Source organism: Suncus etruscus, chromosome 15, assembly GCF_024139225.1.
Source record: "Suncus etruscus isolate mSunEtr1 chromosome 15, mSunEtr1.pri.cur, whole genome shotgun sequence".
NCBI lineage: Eukaryota > Metazoa > Chordata > Mammalia > Eulipotyphla > Soricidae > Suncus > Suncus etruscus.
Window position 1 is genome coordinate 18035274 of NC_064862.1, and position 11641 is coordinate 18046914.

General features: G+C 36.3%; 1 non-coding gene across 1 annotated transcript; it reads left to right on the plus strand.

Moving 5' to 3' along the window:
* The first annotated feature begins 10867 nt into the window (after positions 1–10867).
* LOC126031950 (small nucleolar RNA SNORA51) lies at positions 10868–11000 on the plus strand. The gene has a single exon (XR_007503754.1). It is a non-coding gene; the product is annotated as a small nucleolar RNA SNORA51 (small nucleolar RNA).
* The last annotated feature ends 641 nt before the right edge of the window (positions 11001–11641 follow it).

The following is an 11641-nucleotide window of genomic DNA, read 5'->3' on the forward strand; positions in this document are numbered from 1 at the left end:
CACACTGAATCAAATAACCTGTATGACCCAAGTATAAGCCAAGTTAGGGTTTTCGGCACAAAGTTTGTACAGGAAAAACTCGGCTTATACTCGAGTATGTACGGTACTTTTCTTAACAATAATACAAATATTCCACAATAAATACCTGCTCTGAACTAGACTTCTACTTCCCACCTGGACAGGCCTTTCAGAGGAGTTGGTATATTTGAAAGTGTGTGTGTGTGTGTGCATGAGGGATACATACTGAATATGGGGAGAGAAATTAGCTGTCTGTTGTCCTTAAAGATGTTGGTTAGTATAGCCTGAATTTGTTCTTATTTGGGAGCAGAGGTTCTACATTGATAGTTAGATGTGGAACATGATTTCTTATCACAGAACAGAAAGAACCACAGACTGAAGTTAGAAAAACTTGGTAAACAACTTTATTTCTGCCATTGATTAGTTAACCTGGAAATAATAACTAAATTTCAAAGGTCTTCACATCTGAGAGTCAAGAGAATACCATCTGTGAAAATTAACATTGTGATTGAATGACTATCTATCTAAAATTAAAAACAAAGATGTTGAGTAGAATTGAGATTTTCAAAGGGGAAGCAAAGGGGGTCTAAAGAGTTGAGAGCATGCCCCAAAAATGATAATGGCAGGCAGGAAAATGGCCCCGGGATAGTGGGAGTGGTATGAAAAGCACTTCTGAAACATATGGGATGGAAACAAATTCTATCTCAATTGAATGAAAATTTAAAAAACAGAGATAGTGAAAGGCATATATTAGGCTATGCACCACCATTTATGGATTTGGTCTTTGAGCAAATATGGCAGCAGCTGAGAGTGTGGTTATGGCTGTCAGGCCTTCTGGAAGTAAAAAAAAAAGGCAAGGGGGAGATACCTGCATTTACTTTGACTAAGTAAGGGGTAGGGCTCTTCACTCATCAATTTTGAAAAAAATTTTTTTGAAAAAATTGGCAGATATTGATACTGAAATTGTTTAAAATAGTTCCTTTTCAGAGTTTATGTAATAAAATGCCACTTTATCCAGTGTGGGGGAGATTTTGGACAGGCTCTGTTATGTTAACATTTCCCAGTGCTTGAGTGACATTCCATGTGAAATATAACTGGTCTGCAGCTTGAAGGGATAACAGTAACAAAATTTTACCTAGAGCTTTTCTTCATCACTTTTCTTTCCACTTTCCTTCAAGGATATTAGCCAGGGCTGTGCCTTCAGTGCCACAATTTGCAGGTTTCTTTTATTGATTCCTCACCCAAGATCTATATTATCTCTCTGGTTAACAGATATTTTTATTTGAATTTTTCTTCATCATTTCACAACCCAGTACTCAGAGCCTATTTCATCCCTTTTCCCACATATAGACCATTCTCTCTAGTCACTTCCATATGCTATGAATGACATCAATAACATCATGTCTCTTGAATCATTGTAACTGGATTGATTTGACGATTGTCATAGGAACTGTTACAGAATTTTGAGCAAACTATGACCCATTCTTTTCCTGCTTCTTTGTATTCAGTCATAAATCTTCCTTGATAGACCTTTTCCTCATCTTCCTTTCTCCTTTCATTTTCATTTTATTTATGCCAAGGTGATTAAAAGCCTTTGACTAGTTCTTGAACCATAATAGGGGACTTTCAACTTAATCTTCTCTGTCAAGGGTAAGAGTCTTTAATGTAAGTTTTTCATAAAAAAAAACTTTAATTAACAATTTCCAGTAAATCTCCACTGAGTCTGCAAACATCTGCAAGTCTTAAGGCTGTCTATATTCTAAACTTATCTATCTTCATTTTGCGTCTCATTTCTCATTGCTCATTCCTCCTCCACTTCTGAGATAATAAAGAAGTATATTATAATTCTGGGGAATACAGAGATAATAGAGCAGGTTGGGAACTTCCTTGTACATGACTGACCTCAATTCAATCACCAGTATCCTGTATGTTCCTTCAGAGCCTTCCAGGAGTGATTCTTGAGTACAGAGCCAGGAGTAACCTCTGAACTTTTCTAGGTGTACTGTAAAATCTAAAAAATAATAAAAAAAAAGAAAAACAAAAAAACAACCTGCCTTCATTTCTTCAGTATATTCTTGTTCACAAATCACCACAGTTTCTTTGCCTGCTTGTTTTCCCTCCAAGAAACTTCCGTTGTGACCATCCAAGTCCAACAAGACCTAGTGGTGATATGTAATTCTTTTTCTAAGACACACTACCATTATACCCTGCTCTTGTTTTCATCTTCCTTAACTTCTTTTTTTTTTTTTTTTTGTGGTTTTTGGGTCACACCTGGCAGTGCTCAGGGGTAATTCCTGGCTCCAGGCTCAGAAATTGCTCCAGGCAGGCACGGGGGACCATATGGGACGCTGGGATTCGAACAGATGACCTCCTGCATGAAAGGCAAACGCCTTACCTCCATGCTATCTCTCCAGCCCCTTCCTTAACTTCTAAGGGTTACAATCTATGCTACACAATGGGACACTTAGTTTTCTTGCAATAAAATGTTAACAAAATCTTATATATCTTGTTCACAATCATTCAGGTGTACCAGTTTTGCTTCTTCAAAATTCAAACTCCCTGAAAACAGAGAACAGATAGCAATGTAATGCTATCTATACCTCTCCCATTCCTTGCTTATGGTAAATATTGATTAAAGAAAATCAATTGAATGACTTGTTGATTTTTTGGAAAAGGAATGGAGCCATGGATAGAAGGACTTGACAAGGCTTAAATTATGTTTCAATACATTTAACTGTCTTCAGCAGATAAAGACTACTCTTTAATAAACTGGATAAAACTTAGTTAATAGCAATAAACTAGATAATGCTCTTTTAAAAACTAGATAAGAATATGTTGTAACCTGTTTTAAAATAGAAAGTTGGAGCTCAACTTGAGTACAAACTGTACCCTTAAAGGATAATAAGATAGGATTTTTGAAAGCAGGTCTATTCTAGAAAAATATCTAAGGTCTTTGAGAGGGAAAATGAGAACTTCTAAATTCATTGCATTTCTAATATTTTAATTCCTTTAACCAAAAAGAAAGGGAATCAAACATTATTGGCTATAGGAGCTGACAATAGGATTGATTGCCTATTGAAAGTGACAGGAACCTTCCACCCACACAAGTACCATGTCATTTTTCCATAAAGTTGGCCTGCAATGATTAAGTATGTGTACTTGAGAGTGCTTCCAAAGGTTTGAGCAATCCATCTGGCAAAAGCATTTGACACTATGGGATTTGTTATTGCGGTGCTATGCCAGCACCAAGACTTATTTAATTGCATTAGTCATCAAGCAGCAGTGCCACTAATCTTGAATCTTACAGAGTGCTGTCTGGCTCGTGCATATGAAAAACCAAATAAACAAAGCTGAGCAATGACAAACTTCTCCCACATTTGAGTCTGAGGTCTGCAAGTCCTGACCCCAGCTACTAATCAATGTTGCAGTGAAACTAAGGATTACCTTCTATACAAAATTGGCATATTTGAGTTCTACAGAACCAGAGTTGAAGACTTCTAAAAGGCCTTGTGAACCTAAACTCCTAGTTGCCAAGTTATGTTTAACTACTCCAAATCTTTGCCATAAAAATAATTTCTGTGTAAGGAAGCTATATTTTCAAAAAGTCTTCATTTAAATGCAAATACACTACCTGAATTTGGTAACTATTAATGCCCAAGTTCTCTGATCACATCTGTAAGAATGAGGTAGTTTCCTCAGGTTGGATATGAGGGAATTAAAATAATTTGGGCTGGATGTTTTGATGAGTTCAAAAATGCAAAGGTTATGACCCTCAGATATTTCTGACTGGGAATAATAAGGATGTGTCTTGAAAAAAAAAAAACACTCATAATGATGAGAGGGAAGAAGGAAAAAACAGAAAACTCTCTACCTCGTGACTTTGCCTAAATCTGACCTGACATTCAGATCTTCACCTCAACCCGGACATCATTAGCCTTGAGCTTCACTATTATTTTGTAAAGACCTTTAGATTTGCCAATGGACACATTAGAAGGTTACTCAAAACTTCCTTCCAACTCTCTAAAAGTTCAGCCAGGAAAAAAAAAATTAAAGGCAAAGCAGAGGGAGAGATTAAAAAAAAAAAAAAAAAAAACACCAACAACAAAGTAAAACAAATGCTCCAGACATTCTTTTTCCAAAAAACTAACTTCCTTTTCTTAAGAAAATCTTTCTTCAAAATATTGCCTATTGGTGAAACATTTCTACTTCTACCTTAGTACCCCCTCGGGGAACTCTCTGCTTTTTACTTTGTGTTATTTATATGATAAAATAAAAATAATGCCAAGACAATCATACCCCTTGTATCCCATGTCAAGTGAACCAAAGAACTGTTTAGAAAAGACTGGGCAAGGACCAAGATGGACATTAATGTGAGAGGCTGAATTCCAATGGACCAATAATTGACTACCAATACATATAGAGCCCTGGTGGGCAAACATGAAATAAAGGAAAGAGACACACAGCATTGAATACCAACAAACAACTCTCTGGAAACAACCTAGCAAACCAGGGTAGATTTAAATCCCAGGAATTAAGATTTTTAGTTTACTTGAATGGTCCCATGTTAATTTTATTAAATTAATGTTCTTGATATTAAAAAAAAACCTACCCACTATATCTTCAATACTTTATTTTTCTACATTACAACAAAATTGGCTTTTCTTACCAAATATATGAGAGGGAAAATGTCAGTGAATCAGATTCCAAATATAATTTATATGCCTAAAGGAATTTAACTTTTTCAGAATAGAAAATACAGGCAAATTTTAATTATTAGTAAAACAAACCAAGGAATTGTTTTGTCACAAAATGTTTTAGATGCCATGATTCAAAAAAGAAAAAGAATTTTCAATAATCTCTTTGAAGAAAATTCTTTGGCCTGTTATTGTTACTGAACCAAAGGCCAATGCTCTTGAAGTTCACTTCTCTAGAAAAAAGTGTTAGTGCAGTAAAAATAGGATTTATTCAGGTGATGGTACTTTGAGAATATGCCATAGTTTGTTGTTCCTTTAAAACATCTTGTCTACACAGTCACAATTAGTGATTTTTATAGAAAAAGAGAACAGGAAGGCACAATTTTAGGTAGGGTTAATTGTGGACTCCTAGATACCAGAGGGACCAATTACTTCATGAACTGGCCCCTAGAAATATATTTTATTTGCAAACCTAAGCCAAAAATTTTTGAGTAACAGTTCAATCTGTCCTGACCTTATACTTTGGGGATAGGAAAAGGTAAGGATAACTGTCCCTGCTCCAAAGGACTTGCTGTTTTTTTTTAATTAAAAAAATTTTTTACCAAATATATTTTTATATATTTTATTTAAACACCTTGATTACATACATGATTGTGTTTGGGTTTCAGTCATGTAAAGAACACCACCCATCACCAGTGCAACATTCCCATCACCAATGTCCCAAATCTCCCTCCTCCCCACCCGACCCCCGCCTGTACTCTAAACAGGCTTTCCATTTCCCTCATACATTCTCATTATTAGGACAGTTCAAAATGTAGTTATTTCTCTAACTAAACTCATCACTCTTTATGGTGAGCTTCCTGAGGTGAGCTGCAACTTCCAGCTCTTTTCTCTTTTGTGACTGAAAATTATTATTGCAAGATTGTCTTTCATTTTTCTTAAAACCCATAGATGAGTGAGACCATTCTGCGTTTCTCTCTCTCTCTCTCTCTCTCTCTCTCTCTCTGACTTATTTCACTCAGCATAATAGATTCTGTGTACATCCATGTATAAGAAAATGTCATGACTTCATCTCTCCTGACAGCTACATAATATTCCATTGTGTATATGTACCACAGTTTCTTTAGCCATTCGTCTGTTGAAGGGCATCTTGGTTGTTTCCAGAGTCTTGCTATGGTAAATAGTGCTGCAATGAATATAGGTGTAAGGAAGGGATTTTTGTATTGTATTTTTGTGTTCCTAGGGTATATTCCTAGGAGTGGTATAGCTGGATCGTATGGGAGCTCGATTTCCAGTTTTTGGAGGAATCTCCATATCGCTTTCCATAAAGGTTGAACTAGAGGGCATTCCCACCAGCAGTGGATAAGAGTTCCTTTCTCTCCACATCCCCGCCAACACTGTTTATTCTCATTCTTTGTGATGTGTGCCATTCTCTGTGGTGTGAGGTGGTATCTCATCGTTGTTTTGATTTGCATCTCCCTGATGATTAGTGATGTGGAGCATTTTTTCATGTGTCTTTTGGCCATTTGTATTTCTTCTTTGTCAAAGTGTCTGTTCATTTCTTCTCCCCATTTTTTGATGGGATTAGATGTTTTTTTTCTTGTAAAGTTCTGTCAGTGCCTTGTATATTTTGGAGATTAGCCCCTTATCTGATGGGTATTGGGTGAATAGTTTCTCCCACTCAGTGGGTGGTTCTTGTATCCTGGGCACTATTTCCTTTGAGGTGCAGAAGCTTCTCAGCTTAATATATTCCCATCTATTAATCTCTGCTTTCACTTGCTTGGAGAGTGCAGTTTCCTCCTTGAAGATGCCTGTAGTCTCAATGTCCTGGAGTGTTTTGCCTATGTGTTGTTCTATATATCTTATGATTTTGGGTCTGATATGAGGTCCTTAATCCATTTGGATTTTACCTTTGTACATGATGTTAGCTGGGGGTCTAAGTTCAATTTTTTGCAAGTGGCTAGCCAGTTGTGCCAACACCACTTGTTGAAGAGGCTTTCTTTGCTCCATTTAGGATTTCTTGCTCCTTTATCAAAAATTAGGTGATTGTATGTCTGGGGAACATTTTCTGAGTATTCGAGCCTATTCCACTGATCTGAGTTCCTGTCCTTATTTCAATACCATGCTATTTTGATAACTATTGCTTTTTAGTAAAGTTTAAAGTTGGGGAAAGTAATTCCTCCCATATTCTTTTTCCCAATGATTGCTTTAGCTATTCTAGGGTGTTTATTGTTCCAAACGAATTTCAAAAGTGCCTGATCCACTTCTTTGAAGAATGACATGGGTATCCTTAGAGGGATCGCATTAAATCTGTATAATGCCTTGGGGAGTATTGACATTTTGATGATGTTAATCCTGCCAATCCATGAGCAGGGTATGTGTTTCCATTTCCGTGTGTCCTCTTTTATTTCTTGGAGCAGAGTTTTATAGTTTTCTTTGTATAGGTCCTTCACATTTTTAGTCAAGTTGATTCCAAGATATTTGAGTTTGTGTGGCACTATTGTGAATGGGGTTGTTTTTATTATAAAAATTTATTCAAGAGACAAAATTGATTAACATATTGAGGTGAACTAACAACATAATATAGTAACATTGCATAACATATAATATAATTAATATAATATAACATACATGTAAGTCAAAGAACATTTCTGATTAAAACACAATTTTTTGATCGTAATGGTTTACATTATTAGAGACATTTTTAATTTTTTTCACAAGTCTTACACTGTGATATTTAAGGTACACAGGGACAATAAATGAGGGCCTTTCCACCACCAGTGTTGTCCTCCCTTCATCCCTGTTCCCAAGCATATATCCCTTATCTCCCTCCTTTATCCCCCAGAATGCTAGTGTAACTAAAAGCATATATGCAGTTCCAGATATTTTTACTAGTGGTTTCTTAAAGGTTTAGAGTCAAAGGAGCACTGTAAAAACAATGTTAGAGTGGCAATTATCGTTTGCATGGGCCCACCAAAGTATGGTGGTCATGGAAAAGAAAAATTTTGGCCTAAGTACACGGAGACCCTACCCCTGAAGTTTCCTGACATAAGACCATTTCTAGGCTCCAGGCAAACTAGTTTGTCCAATCCTGGTCATTGTCTGTAGTGCCCATTCAGTTATATTTTTCACAGTCTCTGTTGTTGGTATCATGTTTCTGTACTGAAGATCCTGGAATCTGTATATCCTACATTGAAGTCAGGATGGTGTGGGGCAGTGTCTAATTTCAACTCACAATTGAAGGACAATGCAAAAAGCCCTGTCCAATACACAGGTCGTTGTTGTTGTTTAAATCTTCTCAGTGTTAAGGGAAGACTCTTTTGAGTAAATCGATGTCAGAGCAACAATGGGGTCTTCCCTGGGGACTTGCTGTTTTAATAAAAATTAATTCAGCTTTTAATTTCTTTTGGAATTTTACTATGCTTTCTCATTCATCACATTCGGGTTGATCTACCTTAGCCATCTCTTTCTAATACAAAGAGAAGGGATTGTATCTGGTACCAGAAAATCATTAACTTATACAGTCAGTTCTTATGAAAAAAAAAAAAAAAGTGACTTGGATCTCCTAACCGTACTGAAAAAACATGGTTTGAACCTCTCAGAATCACATACATTGCTTCGCTTTGATTCATCCTCACCTTGTCTAGTGGCATACCCAAATTCAGTTTAACACTTGCAATAACCAAGATTGAGATAAAGAAAATTTAGGTCTATTGACCTGGAATAGATTCCAGAAAATACAGAATGCAGGCTCTAGTAGTCAGATTTCCAAAATTCAAAAAGGAATAACTAGGAGAAAAAGTGTGTGTGTGTGTGTGTGTGTGTGTGTGTGTGTGTGTGTGTGTGTGTGTGTCTAGAAGAGTATATAATTGAGAAGGGAGAGTGAAACAAAGACCATTAGAAACCATGTTTCTCCTCCCACATAAAATATCTACCTTTATTACTGTCCTGGAGGTTTCTTACTTACCTTTCCAACTTCATGCTCCCCTTTCAATCTATTTGATTTTGCTGTGTAACTTTTATCTTTTATGGATTTTATCAATATATTACCATGCCTTTTGACCTCTTGTGTGTCCAACCAATAAACTTCAGGGTACAATTCTCAAAGTCAGATGAGAATGTAGCTGTAGTTAGTTGGAGTTGACTGCATTTGTCTATGAAAGCCATAATCCTTTCCAGGTAGTTTCTTCATGCTACACTCTCTAAAAGGAACTCTATTTTGATCTTTTCCCTGGAAACCTAGGTGGTAACAGTGATGAGAAATCATCGCTTTTGCCAGTACTGAGGTCCTGCAATATTTTCTGTTCCCGTAAGCCTGGCCTATACCTCTGTGAGTGATTAAATTCCCCAAATAATACTATTTGAGTGTGTCATTGGTTTTCTATCAAGTCGTGGACACATGTTTTCTAAAAAGTAGAGTTTTGCAAAGGGAGTGATGAAGTGTGAGTTTAGGAAAGGCAGATTTAAATTACCATACTATTGCTTCCAGTTCTAGGACTCTTAATGGCAAAAAAAACAGGCTTATTCTTCTGTCCCTACACATAAACAAATAGAAAAAGCAATGAGCTAGGAGTTGGAAGGCTTAGGATATTGTCTGGAATTTTCCTCAAATTGGTCAACTAATTTAACTTTTGCCGAACTCATTTTCCTCATTTACATAATGGAAATAATCTGCTCAACATATTTCACAGCACTTCTGGGAGAGTCCAATAACACAGTATTTTGGAAAAATCTTCTCTATGCTTAACTAGTAGAAATCCCATAGACTTTTCTCACTTTTCAGTCATGTCAACTTTAAAGATTTCTCAAGTCTTGAGGGAATTATCTGTCTTCTGTTTCCACATAGCAATTGATGCAAGATGAAATTTATATTTATGTGTCTTATTTATGTTATATAATGAACATTGTAGGGCTTGTATTCAAAGCATAGAGGTTGTGGTTTGGTGCCTAAAATCTCAACACTTGTTTATTGTCTATGTTCTTCTATTCTTTTCTCTGTCTCATGTTTATATGCCACTATTTATCTCTCACCAGCAGTTTGTTCCATGTTACCTGTCTACACATCCCATAAGTAGCTTCAAGGACCTCAAGATGCTCTTGAACCATAAATAAACTCCAAAAGCTGCTGGAATGGCAGCTAGGGCATGTTTTGCTGGGCATAGGTCAATGAGCTATCTAATTGGATCTCTTTTCTCAACAATCTGAACTATTTTGCACATACACCTGTTTGTCAATGAAGAAAATTTGGAAACAAGAAGCTTGGTACTGAGTATGAGCATTTCCCACATCCTATAAAAGCTGATGAGTAAGATGAAGAGACAAGGAAGAAAAAAAGAGACTGGAGTAGACAGGCAGAGACAAGTGAAAAACAACAGATCCCATCACCGTTATTCTATTCCTGTTGCTTTTTTTTTTTTTTTAAGGGGATAGACTTGATCTCTGGCCCCTGAAGTGGTTGGAGGGCCATGTGGAGGTTCAAACTGAAAACTTCAAGCCTGTTCTCTTTCTGGTCCTTTTATTGGGCTTCTTCCAGAGCTTCTAAGATGGCAGAATTATATTCTGCTGACAAACCATTGACTGTGACTTCTCTGTGAGCCCCTGTGTTCCTTCTTTGCCTGATCTGGAACTAGTCCTCAACTATTTCTGTTTATTGGCAACTCAATGATATACTTGCAGTTTCTTATTAAGATGGTGGAGGACTTATCGGTTATTTAATTCGATATTTTTTTTGTATTGTTGTGGTATTTTAATTACTTTTTTCACATCCTCTCTCAAACTGAGGTTGGAAGCCTCTAGACAGGACTCTGCCTATTTTCAGCATATTTGATTTTTGATTGGGAAGAGGACATATTAGGTGATGGGTATTCCCCTGATTCAATGTGAATATGTATCCAAAATACTACAGTGAAAGATATGTAAGCCATTATGAAAAAAAAATTGTGTTTTTAATTAGAAACTTTCTTTGACTTACATGTATTATTATTATATCAATTATATTATATGTTATGTTATGTCACTATATTATGTTATATTAGTTTACCTCATTATGTTAATTAATTTTGTCCTTTAAATAAATTCTTACTTTAAAAAAAAAAACAAAACAACTTTAGTTTGCCCTGAAGAAAAAAAAATAAAATAAATAAAAGATAAGATAAGGCCTCCCAATTCTTACCACAGGCTGTGTTCTTTACACTGGCTGTATAGAAAGAGGAGGTACAGTAAAGGCACCCCATATACACCTCAACACAGGCCCCTTGCCGGGTATGTATTGTGAATTGGGGGACAAAAAAAAAAAAAAGATGGTGGAGGAACTAAGAGGAATCTGAGGAGACCAACACTGTTTCCAGGAGTGCTGTTGGATCATTTGGCATTGATCAGCTATGGCTTATGGCTCACCTTATTTTGCATATATTTGAACTTTCTTGTTCACAAGGTTTCCACATCTGGGACAGACTTTTTCTTCTGTAATGTCTGCAGAGCAAATGTTCCTAGATGCTTGCTATTAAGAGTCAGTGCTGTTTTTAACTATTTCTTTTATATTTTTCTATCTCTAATATTTTTAATAATCATTTTATTAAATTAATGTTTGTGCTCTAACATTGAGATGATATTAAAAATTTGTTTTTTACAAACTGTCTTGTTCCTTTGAGATAACATAGAAAGTGAGATATCCCTTGTTCTTTTATTTTTTCATTGGTTTGGTTTGGTTTTGGGGCCATACCCGGCTGTGCTCAGGGGTTACTCCTGGCTCTGAGCTCAGAAATTGCTCCTGGCAGGCTCAGGGGACCATATGGAATGTGGAGGATTGAACCCTGGCCGGTTGCAGGTTCACTACATGCAAGGCAACTGCCCTACCACTGTGCTATTGCGTCAGCCCCATATCCTTTGTTCTTTTTTTTTCAATTTTTATTTATTTATTTATTACAAGA